Below are 12,286 nucleotides of genomic sequence, written 5' to 3' on the forward strand. Positions count from 1 at the left end.
TGCTAATCCTCATAATTGTGATGACATGTTAATTGAATCTATGGGTGTTGTTGACAAACTCTTGAAGAAAAATGCTAAGAAGTTTCAAAAGAATTTGAACAAGTTATTTTGTGAAAAGGATGATTTGATTGCTAAGCTCAATGAATCCAACAAATTGGTTGAGAAATATAAAAAACTTGCTGAAATTTCTCTTGAAAAGCTGAAAGAGTTTGAATGTTTGAATATGGACTTGGATGCTAAACTTGTTTTGTCTAACAAACTTGTTGATGATCTTAAATGTGAAAATGAATCTCTTAAGATGCATGCCAAGTGTTTGATTGCTGAACCTATTGTTAAAAAGGATGAAAATATTTGTTGCAATCATGTTGTGATACCCGATTTTGTGCCTAGTGTGTGTTCTACCTTAAAGGACAAATCGGTGTACATTCCTCCACATAAAAGAAATCAAAAGGTGGAGAGAAAGACTGTTAAGTCAAAGCCTCTATTTAGGTCTCAACCTAAGGCTCTGGATGGATCTAAGTTTGTTCCAACTTGCCACCATTGTGGTGTGATTGGTCATATAAGACCTCAATGTCATAAGTTGAAGAGGGAACAAAACCATATTGCTAGATCCCTTCCCAAAAGGCCTAGTGGACCTAAACACATTGTGTGTCACCATTGTGGTGCCTTTGGTCATCTAAGACCTCAATGCTCTAAGTTTCATGCTTTTAAAAGAATCAAAAGAAAAGAAAAACTTGAGCTTCTTGGAAGTTGTGCTAAAAAGGATAAACCGGATTTGAGTGATAATAGCATGTTGTTAAAGAAAGTGTTTAATGCTCTTAACTCCTTGTCTATGTGCATCTCCGGTTCTCATTCTTCCAACCCTCGTCTCACTTCTCATGAGACACTCATTCCAAACAATTGTTCTGTTTGGATGAGGAAGGGTTCCTATGGTTGAGCTTTTGCTCCTTTGATCCTTGATCTAATTCTTTCGATCTTTGTAGGACCCTTCATGCATTAGATGCTTCATTGTCATGCATTTGTGCATCATGCATATCTTTATATGCATTGTTTTGTTTTTGTTTTGATCTTACTTTTATGTCTTTGGTTTGTGTGTGTAAAAATCCAAAACCACATAAAAAGTAAAAAATCAAAAAGCTTGATCGACGTTGTTGAGTTTTGTCTCAAAACTTGTTTTGCCTTGTACCTTTGTGCTAATGGCTTTGTGCATTTTCGAGCATTGCTTGTTTCTTTGCACTCATATCACTGTGGAAGAAATCTTGAAATCTATGTGATTGTTGTAAATAGATCTTCAAACTTGTCATGAATGATTAGTGAATGGTTATGTTGATCTTGAAACTTGCATAGACTTGTGTCTATATATCTTCCCACTCTTTATTTTTGTTTTTGCTAAGAAGAGCTCACCAAATGGAAATCTCCAAATGAAAAGAGATATTGAGCTGCAAAAGCCTGTCGCACATTCTAGTATTCGACTAGGAAAAAGGGTAAGCGACCTTATATTAAAGAGAATGTTTATTCAAAAAGCCAAAGGCTTGTTCATTAAAGTGAAATATCAAATATCACTCTCACAATGAGAGGCGATTGTCTCAAGAGATCAAAATGATCAAATGTTATGGAGTCAAATGTAAAGCTCCAAGATATGTTATCAAGTTTTGTGGGAGGTCATATATACATATTTCTATAATTGAGATGGATCACTTGATCTAGTGCTAATTGTGTATGCCTTGGTTGAATTGATCATTGAAGCTTCACATTAGACTAAGGACTATTTCATTGTTGATATCCACACACAACACACAAGTTTATGTTCAATAAATGCCATATTCATTTGTGTGATTGTACTTGATGAAATGTGTTTTCACATGCTCAATCTTTGTTAATTCAAGCCAAAAAGATTTTTGAGTGTTTTAGGTGTTTTTGGAAAGTATTTTGTTAAAAAATCTGAATTTTTTCAAGAAACCCAGTTTTGCCCTGTTTTGGCGACCCAGTCGCGGGTAAGTCAAGTCGCAAGACTCAGTCGCGTCTTCGCGGGTCATTTTTGGCGACTTGTTCGCGAGTGGAAGGCCCAGTCGCGAGGTTCTCTCAGAGATTTTCGCGGCTCAGCTCGCGACTCACTCGCGGGTAGACCTTCCAGTCGCGAAAAACACTTAGAAAAATTTTTCAAAATTTTGTTCTTGAGTGCTTTGGCGGCTTGAGCTGGCGACTGTGTGGCGACTTAATCAAGTCGCGAAAATCGCGTGTTTTGCATATTGAGGGTTATTTTCAAAGTTGTTTTCAAATTTTTTTTTTCATTTTTCCCCTCATGCATCATTGGCATTGTTCGTACCTTCATCTCTTGCCCTCGTTTCTCCTTGACCCTTTGTCTATTCCTGACAAAAAGGGGGAGAGTATACTCTAATGAGTATGTCGGAGTGTTTTGTCATTTCTATATGACTCTTGTGCACATCCTTAGGGGGAGAAATTCTATTTCTCATGCACATTTGTAGGGGGAGAGATATTCCATAGGGGAGATGCATATACCAAGGGGGAGAAGACATTGAGATAATAAGAAAACTTTGTATTGAACAAGCACAGGCTTTATGGTGCTTTGAGTTATGTTTTGTGATTCTCTTCGCATCATGCTTTTGTTTTGGACATGCATACTTCCTTATGCTATTGTGCTTCATTGAATGCATGTTCGGATGATCAATTGATTTGCTATGTGATCATTGTAGTCATTTCTATATGACTGTTTTGGTGTTTGATCAAGTTGCTCATATGTTTTACATCATGTTTACTTGATCGCAATTTGCTTGTTACATTATACTTGTCCTTTTATTACTTGATTTACCTTGAGGGTCTAATGTGTTTTGTGCAAGTGTTTCAGGTTACAAGTATATATGTTCCAAGTGCATCACAGTTTCTCATCACTTTGAAGGGGAGAAACTTTATGCACTTTTAGTTTATATTGTTTAAGTTTTTATTCAATATAATGTGTTTATACCCATGTGCTTTTGTAAGCTTTTAGGGTTATTGTGTTATGCATAGTTTGTAGGCTTTATGGTATGTACCTTGCTTAAGTGCAGCCTTTATGCTATGTTGAAATCAGTACCTTAATCTAAATGTTCTGCATTTTGGTTTATGTACTGTCACTCTTGTGCCCTTGTAGGATTGTTCCTAGATGCATATGCCTTGTGTACTATGCATTGGTTGAGTGTTGAGCATACAAGTGTCTTGCCTTGTGCTTGTTAACTTGTATGCCCTTGTGTTCATTCCAAGTGTGAATGAGCACTGTGATCACTACCTTGTGGTGTTCACTTGGTTGATCAAGCCATGGTTTGTTTATTAACTCCATTTTTGCTTGATCTCATATTGCCTGTTTCATATGCATTTATAATTTTCTGCTTACAATGATCATGGTGTATTGTTGTGTTTCAGGAGTTTATGTTCATATGATTCAAGTGCTTCACAGCTTCTAGAGTTAGGTGTGAGTGAGTTTTATTCAACTGTTCCCAACTCACATGTTAAGTCTAGAGTCTGTTTTAGGGTTTTGTCACGGAATAGCCAAAGGGGGAGATTGTAAGGTTGAATTTATTCAACCATCTAATTGGCTTTATTCCGTGCCAAATTTGCTTGTAATTCAGCATTTAGTAACCCTGTATTTAGGTGGGATTGTTGTAAGGGTAGTGAGTGAGATAGAGTGAAGTTTGCTCAAGAGTGTGCAAGAAAACAGAGTGTCGCGGCTGGGACTCGCGGGTGGACTCGCGGCTTCAACCCGCCAGAAGATGCACACGTGCCAAGCATGCTGGAAGATGAACAGTCATGCTAGCTGGAGCACTACAGGACAAAACAGGACAACTGGCCATACGGTTAACTCGCGACTGGATCTCGCGACTTGGTCAAGCCGCGAGGTCAAGCCGCGAGCCACCCCTGTTTTGGAAAAACCTGACGTTTCGCATTCCTCTTCACTCCAGTATAAATACCCTTTTAACCCACGATTGAAAGAGAGCTTCCAGAGAGAATTTTGAGAGAGAAACCCTAAAGAAAAACCAGATTGTTTCACCCACAATCTCTACCTTAGAGTCTCATCAAATTCCCTCACTCTCTTCCTCTCCATTGTCAAATCCTTGAGAGGCATTATACCAAACCTGGTTCTCACCATTATCATCTCTGTGAGACAGTCGTTTGGAGTTCTGGGAAGCAGTTAGGAAGGAGCCAATATTCATTGGTTGATGCTACGGTGTAGTAGCGGAATCCGGAAAGCTAGAAAAGAAAAAGGTTCGGCGCAACCTCGTTGGAGCAAGAAGCTTGGAGGGCTTAGGTGCATTGGGTAGATTAGGCTTGGAGGGTCTATTGCTGTCCTTGTATCCCAACTGTATTTTCTAGTAGATTGATTACCGCTTGGAGGGCGGCGGAGAGGTTTTTCGCCGAGGTCTTCGGTTTCCTCTTCGATAACACATCTGGTGTTATCTCTGTGTTTGCATCTTCCTTCCTTCTATCTCTGCCTTTACATTATCTGCTGTGGTTTATTTTGTTGTGGCTTAGATAGTTGTTTAACCAATTCCATATTATAGCATATGTTAAGTTTCCGCACACTAGTTGTTTAACATATTGCTTGTGTTGATTAAGTTGGTTTTTGGGGGTCTAAACGTTCAAAAGTGTTTTTGTACACGTTTTTGAACTTTCAAACATCTATACCTCTTTGATGTACAAGAAATCCTAGAAATTTCCCAGCCATAACTCCAAAAGCACATTTGAGTGGATTCATGCGAAGCTTGTAAAGTCGACACCTTTTGAAAACCTTTCATAAGATAGCAAAATGATCTCCTCTGGTTTTTGACTTCACAACATTGTCATCCACATAGTCCTCGATCTTTTTGTGCATCACGTCATGAAAGATTGCGGTCATAGCCCTTTGATATGTAGCTCCGGCATTTCTGAGACCGAAGGGCATGATGGTGTAATAAAAGTTACCAATAGGATTTCGAAAGGCTGTTTTGGCTACATCTTTGGATGACATTCTGATCTGATTATAGCCGTTGAAGCCATCCATGAATAAAAACAGAGCATGCCCAGCAGCTGAATCAATGAGCATATCCATGTTAGGAAGTGGAAATTCATCTTTGGGGTATGCTTTATTAAGATTTTGGAAGTCAACACAACATCGTATCTGCCCATTCTTTTTCTTGACCAGTACAATATTTGAAAGCCACTTTGGGTGCTGATAGGCTTGATGAACCCAGCTGTGAGAAGTTTCTGGATTTCTTGAATGATCTGAGCTTCAACATCAGGATGGAAGGTCCGCATGGGCTGTACTACTGGCTTTGCCCTTGGTTCCACGTTAAGAGCATGTGCTACTAGGTTAGGATCCAAAATGAGCATCTCATGGTACTCCTAAGTGAAGACATCAATGCACTCTTTTAATAGTGAAATGAGTTGAGCCTTTTCCAGTGGTGGCAAAGTTGCATTTACTGAAGTTGGTCGTTGGACATTAGGATCATCACTGAGATTTATGGTTTCTAGCTCCACATCAAGTGAGAAATTAGTTACCGCTAGGGGCTCTTCAAACAGTTCTACCAGACTGCTGGGCAGATTTTCTTCTATCACTGGTGATTCTTTTTCTTGAGTATAACAACATGTTGGTGTAGTGCTTGCTTTATTCAGTCTGGGACACTTCTGTTTGAGACAGCTAGGCCCCGCATACCGTCATAAACAATACCCCAAACGACTATCCAGCAGTTGGACTTGTACACAACATGGCTGTGAGGCACCGCTGGAGGTTTCCCCACATTCTCTTTTCTTTTTTCTTTGATCAAGGAAAGACCTCATGTCTATTTCGGAATTATTCTCAATGTCTTGCCAGCTAGGTAAAGGAATCCCAACCGGTCTTAAGGTAGAATCTTCCCCACTTGGGGTGAACTCATCATAGAAAGTAGCCTCAAAGTAGTGTGCTTCGGATAGATCAAATGGTGTAGGATTAGTAGGGATGCGTATAGGCTTACCATTAAACCTCCTCTTGACACATTGGTGGTAAGTAGATGGCACAAGCTTGTGTTTGTGGAGCCATGGCCTCCCAAGTAGAGCATGATAAGAAACCGGTGAGTCGATAACATGAAATATGGTGAGAGCGACAATGGGCCCCACTTTAAGAACTAGCTGTATACTCCCAATAGTACATTCATGAATTCCAGCAAAACCAAAAACCTCAATAGGAGCCCCAGCTATTCTGTTGAGTGGGATCCTAGTTGCTTTGAGTATGCTGGCTGGAATAAGATTAAGTGATGCACCAGTGTCGACTAGTGCTCTTTTTATATGAACATCATTAATCTGAGCAGTAATATATAATGGTTTACTATGATCAGGGTGTTGTACCTCCATATCCTCGTCGGTGAAGGTGATGACATTAGTAGTCTCTAGGAAGGCACGGCTAGCATGAGCTTCAGCTGTGAGGTAGTGGGTTCTAGAACTAGTAGCAATGGATACAAGAGCTTCGGTCGCTGATCTCCTTGACTCCTCCTTGAGCCCCAACTGATTGAACAAAGTCCGAAAGGTAGGGCTTCTTTGAAGAGTGGAGATAGTTATTAGAGGCATGCTTGTACCATTGGCAGTTTCATTCTCATCAGCCCCGTTATGAAAAAGTACAGTGGCTGTAGCTTTCCCTCTGTGATGCTGAGGCAGTGGGTTCCGCTGGACCTCTTGTTCACAAGTGAGGTTCAAAGTGCCATGTGAAATTTTCTTATGAAATGTTCTCCGGATTGCTTTACAATCTCTAGTTCCATGACCCACATATCAATGATACCGACAATAAAGGGATTTTTGCATATCTTCCTGAGTAGGCTCACGGATAGGCTTGAAGGGCCTAAGTACTCCATCAACCATCCATTTGTCAATGACGGCGTTCATTTCTTCATCAGTGCATGGTATGGGAGGATACTCTTCCTCCTCTTCCCTTTTCTGCTTCTCCCCAACTATTGGCTCATTGGTGGAGACTGCAAGAGCTTAAGGAGCATTTTTCTTTTCTGACTGGGGCCTTTCAACTGTGAAAGGTTTGACTGATACGGCTGTCTTACAAGCCTTCTGGAGCAACTGGGCAAACTGAATAATATCAAGATTTTCTAGATAAGCTCGGTACTCATGAGACATTTTGCCAATGCAAATCTCAACCAACTCTTGCTCTTTGAACTGCCCATAACAATCAAGAGCAGAATCTCGGAATCGCCGGATGAAATCAAGGAGTCCTTCAAAGGAATTTTGCTTGGTATTGTGAAGAGTGAAGATGATAACCTTTTCCTCTCCATAAAAATACTTTGAACAGAAACTTTCAACCATATCATCCCATATGGCAATGGAACCTGGCTGCAGAGTGGAGTACCATGTGTAAGCACAGTCGGTAAGAGATTTTGAGAATTCCCTTAAGCAAAGATCACCATTTCCAGCAAAAGGTCCCATAGAATCAAGGAACTTATTGACATGCTCGATTGCATTTCCCTTCCTCCCATCGTAAAGAGAGAAGGTGGGAGTTTCATATTTCTTCGAGTATGGCTTGCTTAGTAACCCAGCTGGGTAGGGAGGCCTACGGACAAAATGCCTTGGTTCCTTTGGCTGGCTAAGCCTTTCCCTTTCCAGCAAAGTAGTAAGATCAGATAATGTAACAAATTAAGGAAGAGAGGCATTTTGCTCACCAAAATGAGGATTCCCAACGGCTGATCCCCTCTCCTGCTGTGTTCTAGGATCTGGTTCTTCATGTAATGATTGGGGCGTTGACCCTTGAGTCGCTCTTAAGACCTTTAACGATTCAGCGAGTTCGAATTGAGCTTACTGCATTCCTTGTAATGTTTCCAAGAGAAAAGAGAATCGGCAGTCAGAATCTTCTTGGTTGACCTTATGTTGGTCAGTTTGATCTCCTTGTGGAGCATGACTGTGATGGCTTTGTGCTACTGGGAGACTGGTGTTTCTAGTCCCCTCTTGCTGGCTGTTCTGCAACTTAAGAGGCATGGTGAACTCTTGGCTTCAGTAGACTCCCTAGTGGAGTCACCAAAATGTTGGGGGCAAAAAAGTTTCCTTCTCGACAAATAAGATTTAAGTTGGGTTGGAGGTCTAAACCGAAACTCGACGATAGGCTTCGATGCATGGCCCAAAGGCTATCGGTGAAGGTCTAAGAAATCCACTATATTTTATGCCTTGGGCTCAGATTGGAATTGACAAGAGTGACCCATGAACAATCCCTACAGCGAACACGTCAGCACGGTTGAAAAACATACTGTAAGAAATAGCCCAGCAATAAAGTATTTCTGTAGAAAACAGCCCAGCGTTAAAGTATTTTTGCAGAAAACAGCCCAACGGTAAAGTGTTTTTGCAAGAAAATAACCTAGCAATGAAATGTTTCTGCAAAAAAGGGCCCAGCGGTAAGGTGTTCCTGCAGAAAATAGCCCAGCAGTAAAGTAAAACAAAACAAGATAGGTCTCCAGCCGTTAGTTACTTTACAGACTAAGGGAAATATCTACATTTTCAGACTCATCATCCATTAACTCTGGAGAGGAGTCTTCTAGTACAACAATATGAGGGAAAAGCTCTATAGTAACAGTTACATCATAACCATTGATAGTAAATGAATAAGTAAATATCATGGGTTTCATAATAACAAATAATAGAGAGACTTAGTATAAGATGAAGGGAGAGAGAGAGATCCCAGCTAGCGCAGCAAGATCATTATGGTGTCATAGCATGCTTGTGAATATAGTGTATGTAGTGAGTAGAGAGAATCATTTGTGAGTAGTATGAGTAATGAGTGAGAGTGTATAGTAGTACTGCTGGAATGTTCTGCTGGGGCAAGTAAGTGTATAAGAATAGAGCTATAAGAAAAAAATTGTGAGTTAAGAGCTAGGGAACTTAGTTTTTAGGCTTGAAACTAAGAATTCAGACACTTTTTCAAAGCTAGGAGAAAGCTTAAGCAAAGAGGTTAAGGAAGAATCTCTCTGGTGTATGTCTTAGTGTATTGTTAGTTCCCTAAGCATTAATGGAGAGTTCTATTTATATAAGGGTTTTCAAGAGGTGATTAGCAAATAATCTTTGCTAAATCTTCCTCAATCTCCAGAAAATCCTTAGAGAATCATTCTTAATATTTTTAGTTAAGAGTAGTGAGCTTAACTTTAGAAGGCTCTTGTTGTTTTGGGTAATGACAGCTGGGTTTCTGGCTTTAGTATTGAATGCTGATTAGCCTTGGTTGATGGGATTAGAGCATGCTTTAAGCTAATGATCTTGGTTAAGCTGCAATTAGAATCAGAGTTTCCTAGGACAGATTGAACCACCCCAAGCTAGGTGCCAACCTTGGAGCCCTTGTTGGGAACTCTGCTGGGATCCCCTTGGTGCCCTTCAAACCACATTTCCCTAAGTTTCCCCATTTGGGGTTCATATGCTTGGTTCATGAACTAGAGAATACATATTTTTAGTATGAAAATGAGTTGATTTTGTGTTGTTTCAGGAGCTTCACTGGTCTAGTCATGGCAGCTTTGGGTTCTTGACTAAATGAGTTGAAGGAGAAAGAAGTAACAGCTGGCAAAAGCTTTCCCAGCTTTCTGTCACACTACCTTCAACTTTATGTCACTTAAGAAATGATAGGATTTCAACTTATGGGGAAAGGATTCATCCCTTGGTGGACACGTGTCTGTTTTCTGATCTGATTAGACAAGTTGGGACCTGATAGGAAAGGGCTCCAGCTGTACAATTGTTGCTGAAATTTGGCTGACTAGTTCACGTGTTTTCCAGTTGCTGAGATTTGTGTGTGGGTTGGCCTGACCTAGCTGGGCTTTGTAGATAAGCTTGCTTGGGCTTAGTTAACCCTACAAGATGAGTAGTTTTGCCATTGGTGATATTCATGGGCTTTATAGTTAGTTGATTATGGAAATAATAGACATAGTTCCCATAAAATTTTGTGAAAGAAATATTCTTTTGAGAGATGAGTAATTTGTATTTCCCATGAGTTAGGGATTTAACAAGTGTCAAAATAATATTTAAATTTAGTAGATATGTGCCAAAGTAGCATTTGGGCTTTATGAGATAGTTGCCAAAAGAATATTCGGGCTTTGTAAAATAAGTGCCAAATTAACATTTGGGCTTTGAGTATAAAGTGATTGTTTTTGCCAAAATATTATTTTGGGCTTTGTAAGTTAATTGCTAAAATGAATTTGGGTTTTGTAAAATGAGTGCCGAATGTTAATGTTTGGGCTTTGTAAAATAGATGCCAAATTAGCATTTGGGCTTTTATGAAAATAGTGTAAAGATAATTGCCAAATTAGTACTTGAGCTTTGTAAAATAGTGCCGAATTAGTATTTGAGTTTTGTAAAATAGTGTCAAATTAATATTTGGGCTTTGTGAAAGAGTTGCCAAAATAATATTTGGGTTTTATGGAATAGTGTAAAGATAGTTGCCAAATTAGTATTTGGGCTTTGTAAAAATAGTGCCAAATAAGTATTTGGGCTTTGTAAGAATGATTTTGAGATTTTGTAAAGTATTGCCGGGTAGCAACAGACTTTAGAGGTGCCGTGTAGCAACGAGCTTTAAGGTGTTGTGTAGCAACGGGCTTTAAGGTGCTGTGTAGCAACGGGCTTTACGGTGCCGTATAGCAACGGGCTTTAGGGTGTCGTGTAGCAACGGGTTTTAGAGGTGTCGTGTAGCAACGGGCTTTAAGGTGCCGTGTAGCAACGGGCTTTAAGGTTCCGTGTAGCAACAGGCTTTTAGAGATGCCATGTCACAACAGACTTAGTAAATGATATTGTTGGGCCATTTTTTGGGCTTTGCCCACAAGGTAAATGAGCTTGGGATTTTTTGTGGGGATGGCATAATTTTGTGGTCCGATTTTGGAAGTAACATGATGAGTATTTTTGTGAAAAATTCTAGTTGGGTAATATGTGGGAAATAATGGGTAATATTTGTGAGATGGCCCAAGGCAATTTATAGGCTTGTGTATGGAGTATTTGTGAAGTCCCAATAGCATAGAGAATATTTGGGTAATATATATATGGGAATATTTATGTGGGTTTAGAATAATGTGTGGGCTCATGTGGGTATTTTGTGAGTGGGCTAATAAAATCAAAGCCCGAAAATTTGTACCTCAACAATGTTATAATGTTTAAACTCTTTTTGACTTTTGTTATGGATGTGTAGTAAGTGGCTAACTTTTAGGATTAAAACCCTACATTTTAGGATTAAAATTTATCATTTTACAGTAAAAGAAATATATTTGAAATTTAAAGTCTTTAACTTTTGTTATGGATGTGTAGTAAGTGGCTAACTTTTAGGATTAGAACACTACATTTTAGGATTAAAATTGAGCCTTTTGCCGTAAAAGAAAAAAAATGGTAGTTGCTAAATTTTAAATATATGTTATTTTAACTTTTTGTTATGGATGTGTAGTACATGACTAAATTTTAGGATTAAAACACAACATTTTAGAATTAAATGAGAAGTTTTTAACGTGGGGAGTGTTATTTCAACCCACATGTATAAATCATACATTAAGCAAACATGGGAGACGGGTAGTTTTATCCAAAATTTTTACACGTGTAGTTATCGACAAACGTGTATTGTTTTTAAACTTAACAAATAGTGGGATTTAAAAAAAAAAAATAGTTTAATCCGAAATTTTTAAATATGTAGTTTTTTTTTTTTTGATAAACTTTTAAACGTGTAGTTATCCACAAATTTGTACTGTTTTTAAACTTTGAATCTGAAAAAAAAAAAAAAAAAAAAGGTGGCCAGGTAGGTATTTTTTTGGATAGAACATGGGATAGTTTTAGCTCAAATGGTTATAATTGGTAGGAATAATTTTATTTGGTGAGTGATTAGCTTCTCGGATCTTATTGTCAAATTAGATGCATTTATATTTTATGGTGATGACCTTTACACTAATAAATCCAAAATCAATACATTTGAACTAGTATATAAGAAGCGGGTCAATTTTGATTAGAACTAACACATGGCAGACATTGTTGGAAATATTAATAATATGCCTTTTTTTTTTTCTCTGCTAGTATGGAACATTATATTTTCACCCGAAAAATAACTTAAAATAAAAAGACGCATTTTTTTTTTTTGATAGTTGATACAAGATAAAATTCTACTATAGGTGTGTGTAACTATGAATCTATATGTCAAATGGAATTTATAGCATAGAACAAATATAGAAGTGACGGTATTGTATTACTGGTTCCGGTTCCAAAGGAAGACCTTGTCATATGATATGAATAATGAATACTAGCCCCGCTCAGAGGCTTTTTTTATTTTTTTGGGAAAAAATTAATAATTTAT

The sequence above is a fragment of the Quercus robur genome, chromosome 9 (assembly GCF_932294415.1).
Source record: "Quercus robur chromosome 9, dhQueRobu3.1, whole genome shotgun sequence".
Classification (NCBI taxonomy): Eukaryota; Viridiplantae; Streptophyta; class Magnoliopsida; order Fagales; family Fagaceae; genus Quercus; species Quercus robur.